This window comes from Myodes glareolus, chromosome 8 (genome assembly GCF_982192425.1).
Source record: "Myodes glareolus chromosome 8, mMyoGla1.1, whole genome shotgun sequence".
In the NCBI taxonomy this organism is placed as follows: Eukaryota; Metazoa; Chordata; class Mammalia; order Rodentia; family Cricetidae; genus Myodes; species Myodes glareolus.
Genome location: NC_142033.1, coordinates 108,497,217 through 108,511,470, shown reverse-complemented (window position 1 = coordinate 108,511,470; position 14,254 = coordinate 108,497,217).

Here is a 14,254-nt window from a genome sequence, read left to right as displayed (position 1 = left end):
GAAGAGAGGAAGAGGAAAATAGCCATATTCACCGGAGCATTGCCAGCAACTGGAAGTAACTTTAGGCTACAGTATGAAATTTTTCTAAAATACAAGAACAAAAAAACTACATTCCTTACAGAACACAGTCAGATTCATCCCAGACAAGGGTGGCACGGAGTAACATCTCCTCAAGAGTTGGATGGTGTATTCATGATGGATGGGCAGGGAGATAGATGTGTGGATGGACAAATGGACGGGTGAGTGGATGGGTGGGTGGGTGTGTGGGTGGGTGGGTGGATGGGTGGATGGATGGGTGTGTGGGTAGGTGTGTGGGTGGGTGGGTGGATGGGTGGATGGTGGATGGATGGATGGATGGGTGGGTGGGTGGATGGATGGATGGGTGGGTGAGTGGATGGGTGGGTGGATGGATGGGTGGGTGGGTGGATGGATGGATGGGTGAGTGGGTGGATGGGTGGATGGATGGGTGGGTGGGTGGATGGATGGGTGGGTGGGTGGATGGGTGGGTGGATGGATGGGTGGGTGGGTGGATGGGTGGGTGGATGACGGGATGGAGTGTGGATGGGTGGTGGACTAAGGAATAGGTGGATACATGGGTACAGGGAACCTGGATTGGTGTTTGAGGGAAGTTTGGGGAGAAGTGGACACCATGGCTGTGTGAAATTATGGCTAATCTTTTGCTCCAATGACTGGTGTGGCCCTTAGCTTTCCTCCACTCTTTCTAAGCATGTCTTATGTGTCCCTGGCACTGAACCCACATGGGCAGCTCTGATGAGGCCTGAGCCGGAATGGGGACAGCAACCTGGAGGCCTGTCACACTGACTGAGTCACAAGATTGGGTCAGGTGGGTGCAGAAGACATTTTAGGCAGGAAGTGATGGTTGCTGAGGAAGGCATTTGTGTGCCCCAGCCTCTGCACCCCCCTAGCGAGAGGTCTCCCTCTCTGTGTAGCATCCTCCAGGGCTGCCATGTTCCCGGCATGCACACTGCCCTGTCCCCTAGTGCAGCCCCTCCATCTCTTCCCAGACTATCCTTCTCTCTACAGGGTCCTGGGAGGATTGGGGCGCCCTGCACGGGGTGCGGAGCTGTCAGTGCGGCAGCGAGGAGGGGGCTCCCTCGCCCAGGTCGATGCGAGCAGGGAGGAGTGGGGGGGCCCAGCCTGCGGTTTACACTGAATCCGCAAAACTCACCCGAGCTTGAAAAGTGCTCAATACGATCATTGGAGCTGCTGATCGGCCCTCCGCAGTGGGCTGGGGGAGGCGGGCAAAGGCCCGGGCAGGGAGGGGGAGCAGGGGAGCGCAGCCCCCGCCTGGAGATCATCCCAGCTGCAACAGCGGAGTCTATACCCATGCTAGTGGGAGCTGGGGTTCGAGCAAGATTGTCCCTAGCTTCCACCTGTACCCCGGGGGACTGTGGGCATTTCAGAATTCTTCCCAGGACCAGGATTGCTCTTCCAGAATGAACCAAAACCTGGGCTCCATCCCCAGCACCAGATAAACCAGAGCTGGGGAAAGGGAGGCAGGAGGATCAGGAATCCAAGGTCATCCTCGGCTATGTAAGGACTGGGAAAAGGTCAGTTTAAGACTCAGGAGGTCCCGACTGTAAATAAATAACCACGTGCCTGTCCCCAGCTGTTTTGGGTGGCACACAGAAGGAAGAGTAGGGCTAGGGACTGGCTTGGTGCCTGCTACAGAAGCCTAAGGAAGTGCATTCTGAATCCCTCAACCCACTAAATGCCAGGGTGGCACTCATGTTAGCCCAGTCCTGGCAAAGAGGATCCCCAGGGCTGGCTAACCAGCGTTTAGCCAAACCTATGTACTCCAGGTTCAGTCAGGGGCTGTCTGGAAAAAAAAAAAGGCGTAGTGGTACACACTTTAATCTCAGCTCTCTAGAGGTAGAGGCAGTAGGATCACTATGACTTCGAAGCCATCCTGGGCTAAATAGTGGAGTCCTATCTCAAAACAAACGAAAATCTTAGGTTGGAGGAAGAAGTCTGATGCTGACTTTTGACCCTCACACGCAAGGCTGGGCTACTGTGTGGCTGTGTGACTTTGAATGGGTTCCTTAACCTCTCTGTGCCTCAGATGTCGAGTGAGTGCAGGTTCCTTAATGTTTCTGTTCTGCTCCCACCCACAACCTCCATCTTCTGCTCTAGACACCTACAGTTCTCCATGACCAATCCAAGCCCTTGGACCACCATGCCTGGCAAGGCCCTCCCATTTTCTTGAAGGCAAGTCTCCCTAGTTTTTGGGCTGCACAGCTCGCTCTCTCTGGCCAAGTAAGGGAACCCCAAGAGTGTCAGAGTGGGGATGAAGGTCAGCTGTGAATTTGAAGACTAAACCAGATTCAAAAGCCAAAAGCATGCTCCAGCAACTGTGGGGAATGAGGCACACGTCACGGGGTGTCCTGACCCCCGTTCCCCTCCTGACTTTGGGCACAGCCAGAGGGAAGGAGCTAGAAGGTCATTAGCCCCTTCACACCCCCCAGCCCCTTGTCCAGACTCTTTCCCAGCCGGGTCACCCTCTGACCCCTCTGACCCCATCTGTCCCCACCTTCATCTTCTCTGCTAGAATCATGGGGTTACATTCACTCCTCTCTTGGACCTGAATGAGTAATGGTTGAAAATGAATTTCTTCAGGGTTTGGGACAATCAAGAGAATCCCATGGTCTATGACACATGGAAGGGAACCTGAGAGGAAGAGGAGGCAGAGCAAGGGTTTGAGGTTCCTTAATCTGTGTGTTGGTGCACAACTTTAATTCCAGCACTCGGGAGGCAGAGGCAGGCGGATCTCTGTGAGTTCTAGGCCAGCTTGGTCTACAGAGGGAGTTCCAGGACAGCCAGGGCCACTATACAGGAAAGCCCTGTCTCAAAAAAATTCAAAAACAAAAACAAAAACAAAAAACAAAACAATAAAACAAAAAACAACTTTATCATGGACTGTGGTTCTGGCTCAGTGAATAGAATGCACCCCTTGCTATGCCAGGAACCCTGGTGCATCCCCAACACTGCAGAAACCAGGTTTCGGGGGGCATAGGCCCAGGACTCAGAAAGTGGAGGCAGGAGGGCCAGGAGCCCAGGGTCATCCTGAGGTACATAGTGAGTTTTGGGCCAGCCTGGGCTACCTGAGAGCCTGCCTCAGTGAACAAGGAAGAGTACAAACTCAGAACTAAGGATGTCTTTATCAAAGGTAATCACAGTGGTACAGACCTGTATTGTAGTACTTGCGAGGCTGAGGCAGGAGGATTCTGAGCTCTGGGCCACAGAGAGAAGACCTAATCTACAAATCCAACAAACCAACACCACCCACCCACCTAAGGGCTACTGGCATAGGGACACAGAGCCAAACACCACCCGTCCTAGCTCTGCAGCTGAACAAGACCTGTCCCGGTGTCACCTTCTCTGGGTCTCCAACTTGAAGCTCAGTCTCAGGGGCCCATTTGTCACCTGACCATGCCTCGCAGGAGAGCCGTGTTCACAGGAGCAGGAAGGGATGTGGTAGGCTGCTGTCTCACTGAGAGGAAACCCTGACCCAAGGTCACTTGTGGAGGACAGGCTTCAGCTCACAGCTCTCAGGACAGCCCCACCCCTGAGGGAAGTCAGGCCAGGACCCTGAAGGCAGCCACTCATGCAGGGGCAGTGGAGAGTTTGCTCCCTATGGCTTGCTCATCCTGCTTCCTTACCAGCTCAGGGATGGCACCCTGTGTGTGCTGGGCCCTCCCACATCTATCATCAAGCAAAAACATGCCCACAGACCTGCCCACTGGCCAATCTGATGGAGGAGTCTCCTCAACTGGTCTTCCCTCTTCCTAGATATGTCTAGTTTTGTATTAAGTCGACAAACACTGACCGGCCAAGAGGGACGCAAGTCCATCAATGACAGACACGTAAAGAGCGGTCCATCCACACACCAGGTGCACCTTGGGGACATGCAGGAGAGCTTCAGACCCAAGAGCCACAATGTGGTCTCTGTGACAGGAACCATGCAGACAGGGGAAGCAGGAGGAGATGTTTGACTGTGGGAGGCTGAGAGCGGACAGGACGGTGGTTCATCCAGATGGGGCTTTCTCTAGAGGCGGGTGAACATCCTGGAACTAGATAATGGTATCGCCATACGACCTCGCGATTAAGCTAAAATGCCTGCAATTTTTGCTTTTGAAACCATTAACTTTTTGTTACATGAATTTCATCTCATTATAGTCCAGGATATTACTGTGTATGCATTTTAGGGAGGTGGGCAACAATCTGCCTCTGTATGCGGTCGGGAGTGCGGGGTCTCTATGTTCAAACATCATGGCCCCACCCCGATGCAGCTGTCTTGCTGTCTGACCAAACAAAATTCTCTGTTACTCGCCTGCCGCACAAGCCTCCAGGACGATTGTCTCCCCCTTGACGGAGAGACAGTAGAGAGATATTAGCAGGGCTCCCCCCAAGCTCCTGGAGTGGGCAGGGCAAGTAAAGCTGCTGGGCCTTTAGGCTCTGACAGCGGTTCCTGGGGTCCACACGTATTTAGAGATGTGGCCCAGTCTGGATGCTATCAGAATGTCTGGAGCGGGAGCTTGGGACAATGGCTCAGGTCCTTAGAAAAAGAGGCAGAGGTTGCAGAAAGACGCATCCACAAGTCAAAGAAGGCTAGCCACCATGAGGAGCAGCAGGAGGACACCACCATTCCCAGTCCCACCAGAGTCTCACCTCTCATTATTGCCCGCCCCCCACGCCCAAACTCTGCTTGGTTTGAAGAGGATCAGCAAGGACCTGTTGGGAACTGGAGGGGTGTCGCTGTGGGCTCAACGAGGTCTGTGGAGCGCCTCTCCAACGTCCAGGGCCCATGCAGAACAACGTGAGCACCATGGCTGGGATTCATTCACCAACCCAGGAAACCCACACAGAGAAATACGAAGAGACAGAGGAAGAAAAGGAGTAATGAAAAGGTAGGGAGGAAGTTAGGAGAGAGAACGAGGACGCTGCGGAGAGGGCACCCCGCTGTCGCTATCCCTTAGGTCCTCCTCTGAGACGAACACGCCCCAGCCGAGGTGGCGGGATTCGAACACGCGTCCCCGGGGGCTGCCGAGGGGGCGGCTCGCCCGGCGCCTGCCGACGGGTCGTTGTCCTGGAGCCGCGCGGGCAATCGATGGCCCGCGGGCGCCGAGCTCCCGCCCGCCCCGCCGCGCATGCTCCGCATCGACTGCGCCGGCATCCCCGCCAGTCCCGCCCCTCCGCCAACGCGTTGCTAGGCAACCGCGGTGTGCGCGCTCCCATTGGCCGACCGCTCCGGGTGCGGTCAGCCGGTCAGCGCGGCCCCGGGCCTGGCTCCGGGCGCGGGTCGATGCCGCCGTCCCCTGACCTTCCCGGGACGCGCGGCGCGGATCGCGGTCGAGAAACTTTATTGACATGTTTCTTATCTCCGGGATGCAGGGCGGAGAGGGTGCGGGGCGGGAAAGCCAGAGAACCGAGAGCAGGAGAGCGCGGCGGGAGGAGGAGGGTCCCGTGAGGCCACTTGAGTGAAGCCCTCCGTGTTTAAAACCTTCGGACTTCGCCATCTTTCCCCTGGGGTCCAGACAGTCTTTGCAGACGTGACCCAGTCAGGAGGAGGTCAGAGTGCACGGGGCCAGGGCTATAGTCAGAGGCTCGTACCTAGGGCCTGCGGGCATCTCTGCCACACCAGGCCCCACAGCCCACAGTCCTCAGCTGTGCGCGGGGACAGTCGGGCACGATGGTTCACATTGATTTATTTAAAAGTTTTGTGGATTGTATTTGTTTACCTGTGTGTGCTATGTCATGTGTGTGGAGGTCAGAGGACAATTTATGCGGGTCAGCTGTCTCCGCGATGTGGCTGCTGGGAACTGAACCCTGTGGCCAGCTTGTTGGCAAGCCACTTTACCCACTGAGCCATCTTACAGGTCCGTGTTGATAATCTCAGTCCTCAGATGCTGAGGCAGGAGGATTAAAGCCAACCTGGATTATAGATGTCTCAAAACAGAAAAACTAAACAACTCGCCAAACGCCGTGTTTGTGGTAAAGCCCTTGCCTAGTATGCAAAAATAAAACATAAATTATGTTTTGAGGGTAGGAGCTCAGTGTGTAGTCAGCCGAGAGGACCTAGTTCCATCCCCCATCAAAATAATACAACAAAATGTAGCACAGATCACGGAAAGCTAGTCTAGGCGTTGGTAGCACACGTCTTTAATGCTGGAACTCTGGAGGCAGAGGCAGGCACATCTTTATGAGTTTGAGTCCAGCCTGATCTACATAGTGAGGTCCAGGACAGTCAGGGGTACATAGTGAGACCCTGTCTCAAAAAATAGGCCTGGCGGTGGTGGCGCACGCTTTCAATCCCAGCACTTGGGAGGCAGAGGCAGGCAGATCTCTGTAAGTTTGAGACCAGCCTGGTCTACAAGAGCTAGTTCCAGGACAGGCTCTAAAGCTACAGAGAAACCCCGTCTTGGAAATAAATGAATGGATGGATAGATAGAAAGATAGATAGATAGATAGATAGATAGATAGATGGACGGATAGATAGATAGATAGACAGATAGATGATAGATAGATAGATGATAGATAGATAGATGATAGATAGATAGATGGATGGATAAGGTCAAATCCAGAGCCTAAGCTGCATCAACCAGTCACCCCACCTCTCCTGAAGTGAAGCTGAGGCAAAAGAATTTCACTTCAAGTCCAGCCTGGGCTACAGAGGGAGTTCAAGGTCAGCCTGGATCATTTAGTAAAAACCCTGTGTCAAAATAAACCGTGAGGGCCAGTGTTGGCACAGGGCCGTGGAGCCTGATGACCTGATTTTGATCCCTGGGACACACATGGTGGAAGGAGAGACCTGCAGGTTGTCACCTGACCTCTGGGAACACGTGCAAAGTAAAGGAAAATGTAAAAAAGGAAAAAGAAAGAAAAGGACCCAATGTGTGGGTCACCACTCTGTGGGCACCATCTCCAGATCTCCTGACCTGGCTGAGGGCATCTCCTGCAGCTCTGCCCTAGGTGACACAATGTTTCCTGTTTCCCCTTGTCACCTCTGCTCCCCCTGCTCCCTCTACTCCCCCTGCTCCTCCTGCTTCCCTTGCTCCCCCTGCTCCTCCTGCTCCCCTCTGCTCCCCCTGCTCTCCCTGCTCCACTCTACTCCCCCTGCTCCCCTCTTCTCCCCCTGATCCCCTCTGTTCCCATTGCTCCCCTCTGCTCCCCCTGCTCCCCTCTGATCCCCTGCTTCCCCTGCTCCTCCTGCTCCCCCCTGTTCCTCCTGCTCCCCTCTGCTCCCCCTGCCTCCCCCTGCTCCCCTCTGCTCCCCCTGCTCCCCTCTGCTTCCCTCTACTCCCCCTGCTCCCCTGCTCCCCTCTTCTCCCCCTGCTCCCCTGCTCCCCTCTTCTCCCCCTGATCCCCTCTGTTCCCATTGCTCCCCTCTGCTCCCCCTGCTCCCCTCTGATCCCCTGCTTCCCCTGCTCCCCCTGCTCCCTCTGCTCCCCCTGTTCCCCTCTGCTCCCCCCTGCATCCCCCTGCACCCCTCCCTGGCTTCTGGGCTCAGCTTCTCAGGGCTGAAGCACGTGCTGCTGACCGGGCTGTGCAGGGTTATTTCTGAACGCAGACACTGGGATTCAATTTTTATCTTAACCTGGTTATCGAGTGGGGATGGGGAGGGAGGCGGGAGCTGGCAGGGCGTGCTGAAGATAAAAGACAGCTCTCATCAAAGGACTAACTGGTTGGCAACTGGCTGATGTCCCTCTAATGGACGTGGTGGGTTGGAAGAGCCTTTGCCTTTGAGAGCTTGGGGGAAGCTTAGTGCTAGAGTGTGCGTGAGTACGCAGGCCCTCTTGGCGGCTCCACATTTTACCTGAACACGCATGGTGCAGCTGCAACCCACACAGCCTCTGTAACCGCAGCACTCTGAAAGTCCAAGGCTGGAGACTTGCTGTGAGTAGGCACCAGCCTGGGTTATATAGCCACCTGGGCTATAGACTGAGACCTTGTCTCCAACAAACAAAATCGGAGCAGAGTGTGGTGATGCTCAGCACTCAGGAGGCAGGGACAAGTGGCTCTCTCTGGTCAGTCTGGTCTACAGAGTGAGAACATGTCTCAAACAAAACAAAATAAAACAAAATAAGGCTGGAGAGATGGATCAGCCGTCAAAAGCACTGCCTCCTCCTGTAGAGGACCTGGGTTTGATTCCCAGCACCCACATGGCAGCTCACACTGTCTGTGACTTCAGTTCCCAGGGATCCAACGCCCTCTGCTGCCCAGGCAAAGCTCCCATACGTACAGAGTAAAATTAAATGCAATTTAAAAACTAAAATGAATGAAGAAGTGGAGTCCTTGGAAAAGGTATTGATGCCGAATTCTCTCCACACCACGTGCACACACGCACATTCACACACAGACACGAACATGCAGGGGCACGCACACATACAAATACACAGGCACACACACAGGCACACAAAGGCACACACACACACACACACACACGAATGCACATACGAAGTATAAGTGAGGTGAGTGGCCAAGCTTGATCACCTGACTTAGATCCCAGGATCCACACGGTAGGAGAGAACCCGTTTCCAGAAACTGTCTGTGTACCATGACATATGTTGTCTAATCTCATACACAAAATACATTAGCTAATTTACAGACTAATACCACGCAGGTGGTTCAGGCGGTGGTGGCACACGCCTTTAATTCCAGCACTCGGGAGGCAGAGGCAGGCGGATCTCTGTGAGTTCGAGGTCAGTCTGATCTACAGAGTGAGTACCAGGACAGCTAGAATTACACAGAGAGATCTTGACTGAAAATAAAACAAAACAAAACAAAAACTAAAATAAAATGGTGGCATTGTGGAGGCTTGAGACAGGAAGATGGCTGAAATTTTGAGACCAAACATCACTACACAGTGAGACCCTGTCTCAAATGAACAAAAGCAGCCAGGTTTGGTGATTCTTGCCTGTCACCCCAGTGTGCAAGAAGTGGAGGTACCTGTCTTGTTTGGAGTGGCAGCCTTGCATGACCTAGCTTTTTATGTGGGTGCTGAATATCTGAACTCAGCCATCTCCTTAGCACATGCTGTTTGCCTGAAATTCTCTAAAATTACAGTTATTTAGTTATTGTGTGGACGTGTATGAGCCTGCTCACCTGAAGGTCAGAGGGCAATGCAGGGCAGTGAGTTCACCATCTCGATGGCCCCTGCTTGCTTGCTTGTTTTTGAGAGAGGGTCTTGCTTGCTTTGGAGCCCAGCTATGTTCATCTCCTTCCTACCCAGGGCTGACCTCAAACTCTCTGCAATCCTTCTGCCTCAGCCTCCTGGGTGCTGGGATGAAAGCCAAGGTCACTGCTCTTGCATTGAGGACATTGCTGAGTCCCCAGGACTGACCACTGAGCTCTGGATGACAGGTGGGCTGTGTCCGGTGGACACCATCCAGACTCCTAGTACACAGGCTGCATGGCCCAGGGTGTGTCCCCCGCATCCTGAGGAGCCTTGGTCCACACTGGACATCGCCGGTGTATGGATTTCCGAAGGTGTTTCCCCAGCTGGCTCTTTTATTAACCCAGTTGGATGGGTCAGGTGATTGACAAGTCCACTTGCTGCCCCACCCCCATCTCCAGCTGCAGTGTCCCTAGGAAGGGGCATGCTAGATCCTCTTAGCTGAAGATCATTCTACATTTCATCAATTCTTTCAGAGGCTGCCGCCGGCTGGATCTCTCCTGCTGGATCTTTCTAGAAGGCAATACACACTCACCGGCAGAATTTAAAAGGCAGTCATAAAATCTGGACTGGGTGCCAGGTGTGTCCGCTGTCATCCTAGGGCCCTGGAAGTGGAGGCAGGAGGATCCGGAGTTCAGGTCACCCTGGGCAAGCCTGGCTGTGTAGGAGACCCTGTCGCAACCAAAGATTAGGCCAAAAATAATTTAAAAAAAAAAAAAGCCTTCTCCCTCTTATTTTGCTTGTTTGTCTGTTGGCCTGGGTAGCCCTGGCTGTCCTGGAAGTCACTCTGTAGACCAGGCTGGCCTCAGAATCACAGAGATCCGCCTGATTCTGCCTCGTGACCGCCGGAGGCGTGCGCCGCCACCGCCCATGACTCTGCCTTCTTAAAATAAGGTATAAGTCTGTAGCTGAGGCTGACTTCCAGGACTGGGCAATCTTCCTCAGTCACCTAGGTGCTTCGATTGCACCTGCAAAGATTGCACCTGCAAAATAGCTCGTCCAGGGAAGGCTTTCTGTAGAGAAAAACGTTCTGAAGTAGAATCTAACGAATGACTGTGGCTCAGGGGTGGAGGGCCTGCCTAGAATTATCCAATGAGGGGTTGGGGGGCGAGGTCAGAAGTAGAATCCCGCTGAGAAGTCCCCCAGTGAAGGGTTGGGGTGTGGTCAGAGGCAGAGCCCCTCCCAGAAGACCCCAGTTTGGGGGCTGAGGGCGTGGTCAGGGGGTTGAATGCCTTTTAGCCTGTGCAAGGTTCTGGCTTCATCCCCAGTTCCAGAAAGAAAAAGAAGAAAGCCTGCGATTCTTGTCACTTCCCTTACCTGGGGGGTGGGGGGGTCCCTCATTCCCCCGCCCTCCCTGCTCTTAACCGGTCTAACCCTTGCTTGGTGACCTTCTAGTCCTCGTCTATACCGGGTCCCCTTCTTCCCCCAGGTGCAGCCCCAGGGCTCCCTCTCCACTCTGCGGTTCACACCGGGACCCCCTCCTCCAGCCCATCACTCCACACCCTGCTTCAGGCTCTGCACACCCATCCATGGAGAGTACTCAAGTCCTCATCGCAGATGGGGCTAGGTACATGGAAGTTCCTCAGTCGCCTGGGCGTGGGGGCGCAAATGGGGTGAGCGCCTGGGAGGTGATTAGCAGATGTGTGAAGCTCCCCTTTCAAGGGCCCAGCGCCACCTCCTTTTTGGCGGCCCGGGCGCCCACCGCCTGCGCCAGCCTCCAGAAGCCCATTAAGCGATTTTTTTTCTTCCACTTACAGCTCTGGCATTGACAAGAAGGTTCAATATCGGCCTTAGAAGAGACGTGGCAGCCGCCTCGGAAAAAAATGTTCCCTCCTGTCAGGCAGCCCTCCCCAGCACATCTCCAGGCTTCTGCTCCACAGAGGCAGGTCCAGGACCTCTGTCCTGGGGCAGTCTGTCCACCCAACAGGACCGAGTCAAGGTTGGGGGTGGGGAGAACCATCGCCAACCTCAGATGCAGTCTCCTTCCAGGAAAGCCCTCCCAGATCACCCCACCACAGGTTAGAAGTCTACATTCTCAGCCCTGTGTGATGGTGCACTTGAGAGGCTGAGGCAGGAGGATTGCTATGAGTTTCAGGCCAGTCTGGGTGTGAGACAAGAGGAAGAGGAGGGTGGTGCTGTTTTCTATGCCTTGATGGCCTGGGTGCAGCTGGATTCGGGGAGCTGTGTGGGGTCTTGCAGAGACATATCAATGCAACCACCACCCCATCCGTAATGAAGAGGCAGGGCTATGGCCCGGGCAGGAAGCTGGGCCTCAGGGACAAGTGAAGGTCCAGCCTGTGTGGAGAGGCACCATGGGTGGGGGCTCAGGATGGGCAAGGTGGACAGGCGTAGAAGGTACCCCCAAACCAGACCCTTTGCTCCCAGCCACAGCCTTGAGAACTGCTTTGGGCTTCTCTGGATGTCCCAGGATGCCTTATAAGTTGGGGCAACCAGAGTCGGGGGTCCCCATAAGAGGGGTTCCAAGCGATAGCAATTTAGCCTTGGTGATTCGGGGGCTCCCAGGTCCTACTTGGGCCTTCGAGTCCCCCAAAGACCTGGCCTCACACCTGTCCTCTGGGAGGCCAGGAGGATTGTGGGAACAATACAGTATCACTGTTTTACTCTGAGACAGGGTCCCATGTAGCCCAGGATGGCCACCCCTCCCTCCTTCCTGCTGTGGTGATAGCAGGGGACCGCCAGTGTGTCTGGCTGGAGATGCTGCCTGTGAGGTTTTGCAGTATCTGGATTATTCCAGAACACTGAAGTCTGTCCACAGCAGGCGGCTCCACCAGGGTCTCAGGAACAGAAGGCTCAGTCAATGACCCCACAAGATCGGACCATTTGGGACCCCTTGGAGGCTGAGGCCAGATATAGTGTTCCACAACCATCATCCTAGTACTCCGGATGCTGAGGCAGGGGGATTGCTGTGAGTTTGAAGCCAGCCTGGTTACATAGCAAGACCCTGCCACAAGAAAAGAAACTTGGGACCCAGGAAGAAGGTGTTTTTCCCTGGCTTCCCTTCCTCCAAACGTGTTTTAGAATCTTCTCTCCAGGACAAGCAAGGGACACACAGGGCATTGCTCTTTGTTCAAATAATGACTTGATATACATCTAGGTGATACTCAGGTTCAGAAAGTGATTGGGCTCCCAGGATGCTCCTGGATGCCCAGATGTGGGAACAGAGGGTGATGCACAGGTGAGTCGGAAGTGGGCACAAGGTCGCTGTGGCCTGTACCAGCGATGGGTTTGCAGATAGAGCAGTTTCCTGGAGAGGCAGGATTGTCGTGGGGAGGTGGGAGCTGGTGTCCGGCTTAGTGTGGAAGATGCCCCATCTTCAGAGGGGGAGGCTGGAGGTGGAGGTGGTAGGATCATCTCATGAAGACAGGAAGCCCTGGACGGGAGCACAGTCGGGTGTTGGAAGAGTCCGGCCTCCTCAGAGACACCCTGGAGCTCTGTGTGGAGAGGAGCCGGGCTCTCCCTCTCCCTCCCAGGCTCAAGCGTGACTCCCCACCCCCTCCTTCTGGGTTATTAATTTTTCAGAGAAGAAAATGCTTTTCGTATTTTTTTTCCAGGCAAAATATTGATAATGGACTTAATGCGCGTTTCCTGCTTTTGTGTGTGTGGAGAGAGAGAGAGAGAGAGAGAGAGAGAGCACTCGCTGCAGAGGCAGCCCTGTCTGCAGGGACGCCCCCACCCCAAGCCCCCCACCTCTGCCCAAACAAAGCCAGACGCCCACCCCTTGCTGGGTCGATGCCCCGCCTGGGGAGCCACAGCTTACCGCTCCCACTCAGGCTGTCTAAAATTTGCTTCTTTTTTTTCCTCCATCCTTGGAGATTCAGGAAGGTAGGAACCTTCAGTGTGTGGCCTGCAGTGACTGGCTCCTATTGTGTGTCAAGCCCCCAGCAGGATATACAGGCCCCTCCATCCTCAGAGACAACAGAGGAGGGTAGGCAAGTGGGCTCAGCAGGAGAAGGGGCTTGCTGCCAAGCCTCACGATCTGAGTTCAAACCCCCACACTCATATGGCAGAGCACACCGACTCCCAGAGTTTGTCCTCTGGTGTAGTATGCCAGCCATGGCATGTCCACCCACATGCACAAATAAATGTAAACCCAAACAAACCGGTGAAACCTGGTAAGGGATTCTTGGAGATGCGAGAGTTCCAAGAAGAGAGGGAGGCAGACGTTGTGGGCAGACACCTATTATTCCAGCACGTGGAAGCTGTGAGTTCATGGCTGGCTCAAGTTAAATAGTGAGACTTTATCTTTGTTCCTTTGTGTGTCTTTGAGGCAGGGTCTCTCTGTGTAGACCAGGCTGTCCCGGAATTCACAGAGACCCGCCTGCCTCTGCTTCCAGAGCACTGGGATTAAAGGCGTGCACCACCATACCAGGCCTTAACAAACAAACAAACAAACAAGCACACAAACACCCGCAGGGTCCAGTGTAGCCAGATAGGCCTCCAGCTGACTGTGTAGCAGAGAATTACCCTGGGTTCCTTTTCCTTCTGTCTCATGGTACCAAGCCCTTGCTCGCCCCGTTCTCTGCCTCAGGTTCCCCACCAGAGACATTGTGAGCGGGAGACTCTCCCTCTTGGCACTGGTCCCATGGATAACGGGGGTCCCTGTGTGCAGTGGCTTTGTGTCCTTAGAGAACTATGACCATCTTCCCATGGACTTCAGATCACCTCTCAGTAAGAGTTGGGCACACACCCCAGCATTCAGAAGCTGAGGCAGGAGGTTCAGAAATTCAATGTCCTCCTCAGCTGCATAGTGAGTTCAAGGTTAGCCTGGGCTAAAGATTGAAATCATCTCCCGGTGGTTGGGAGTGTTTGGGCAGCTGTGGGAACTGAGGCACAAGACCCTGTGTAGTGTGGAAAAGACAATGGAAGGGTTCATGTGTGTGTGCACTCCTTGTGTGTGTGCACTCCGCTCCTTGTATGTGTGTGTGCACTCCTTGTATGTGTGTGCACTCCTTGTGTGTGTGTGTGTGCACTCCACTCCTTGTGTGTGTGCGTGCACTCCTTGTATGTGTGTGCACTCCTTGTGTGTGTGTGCACTCCACT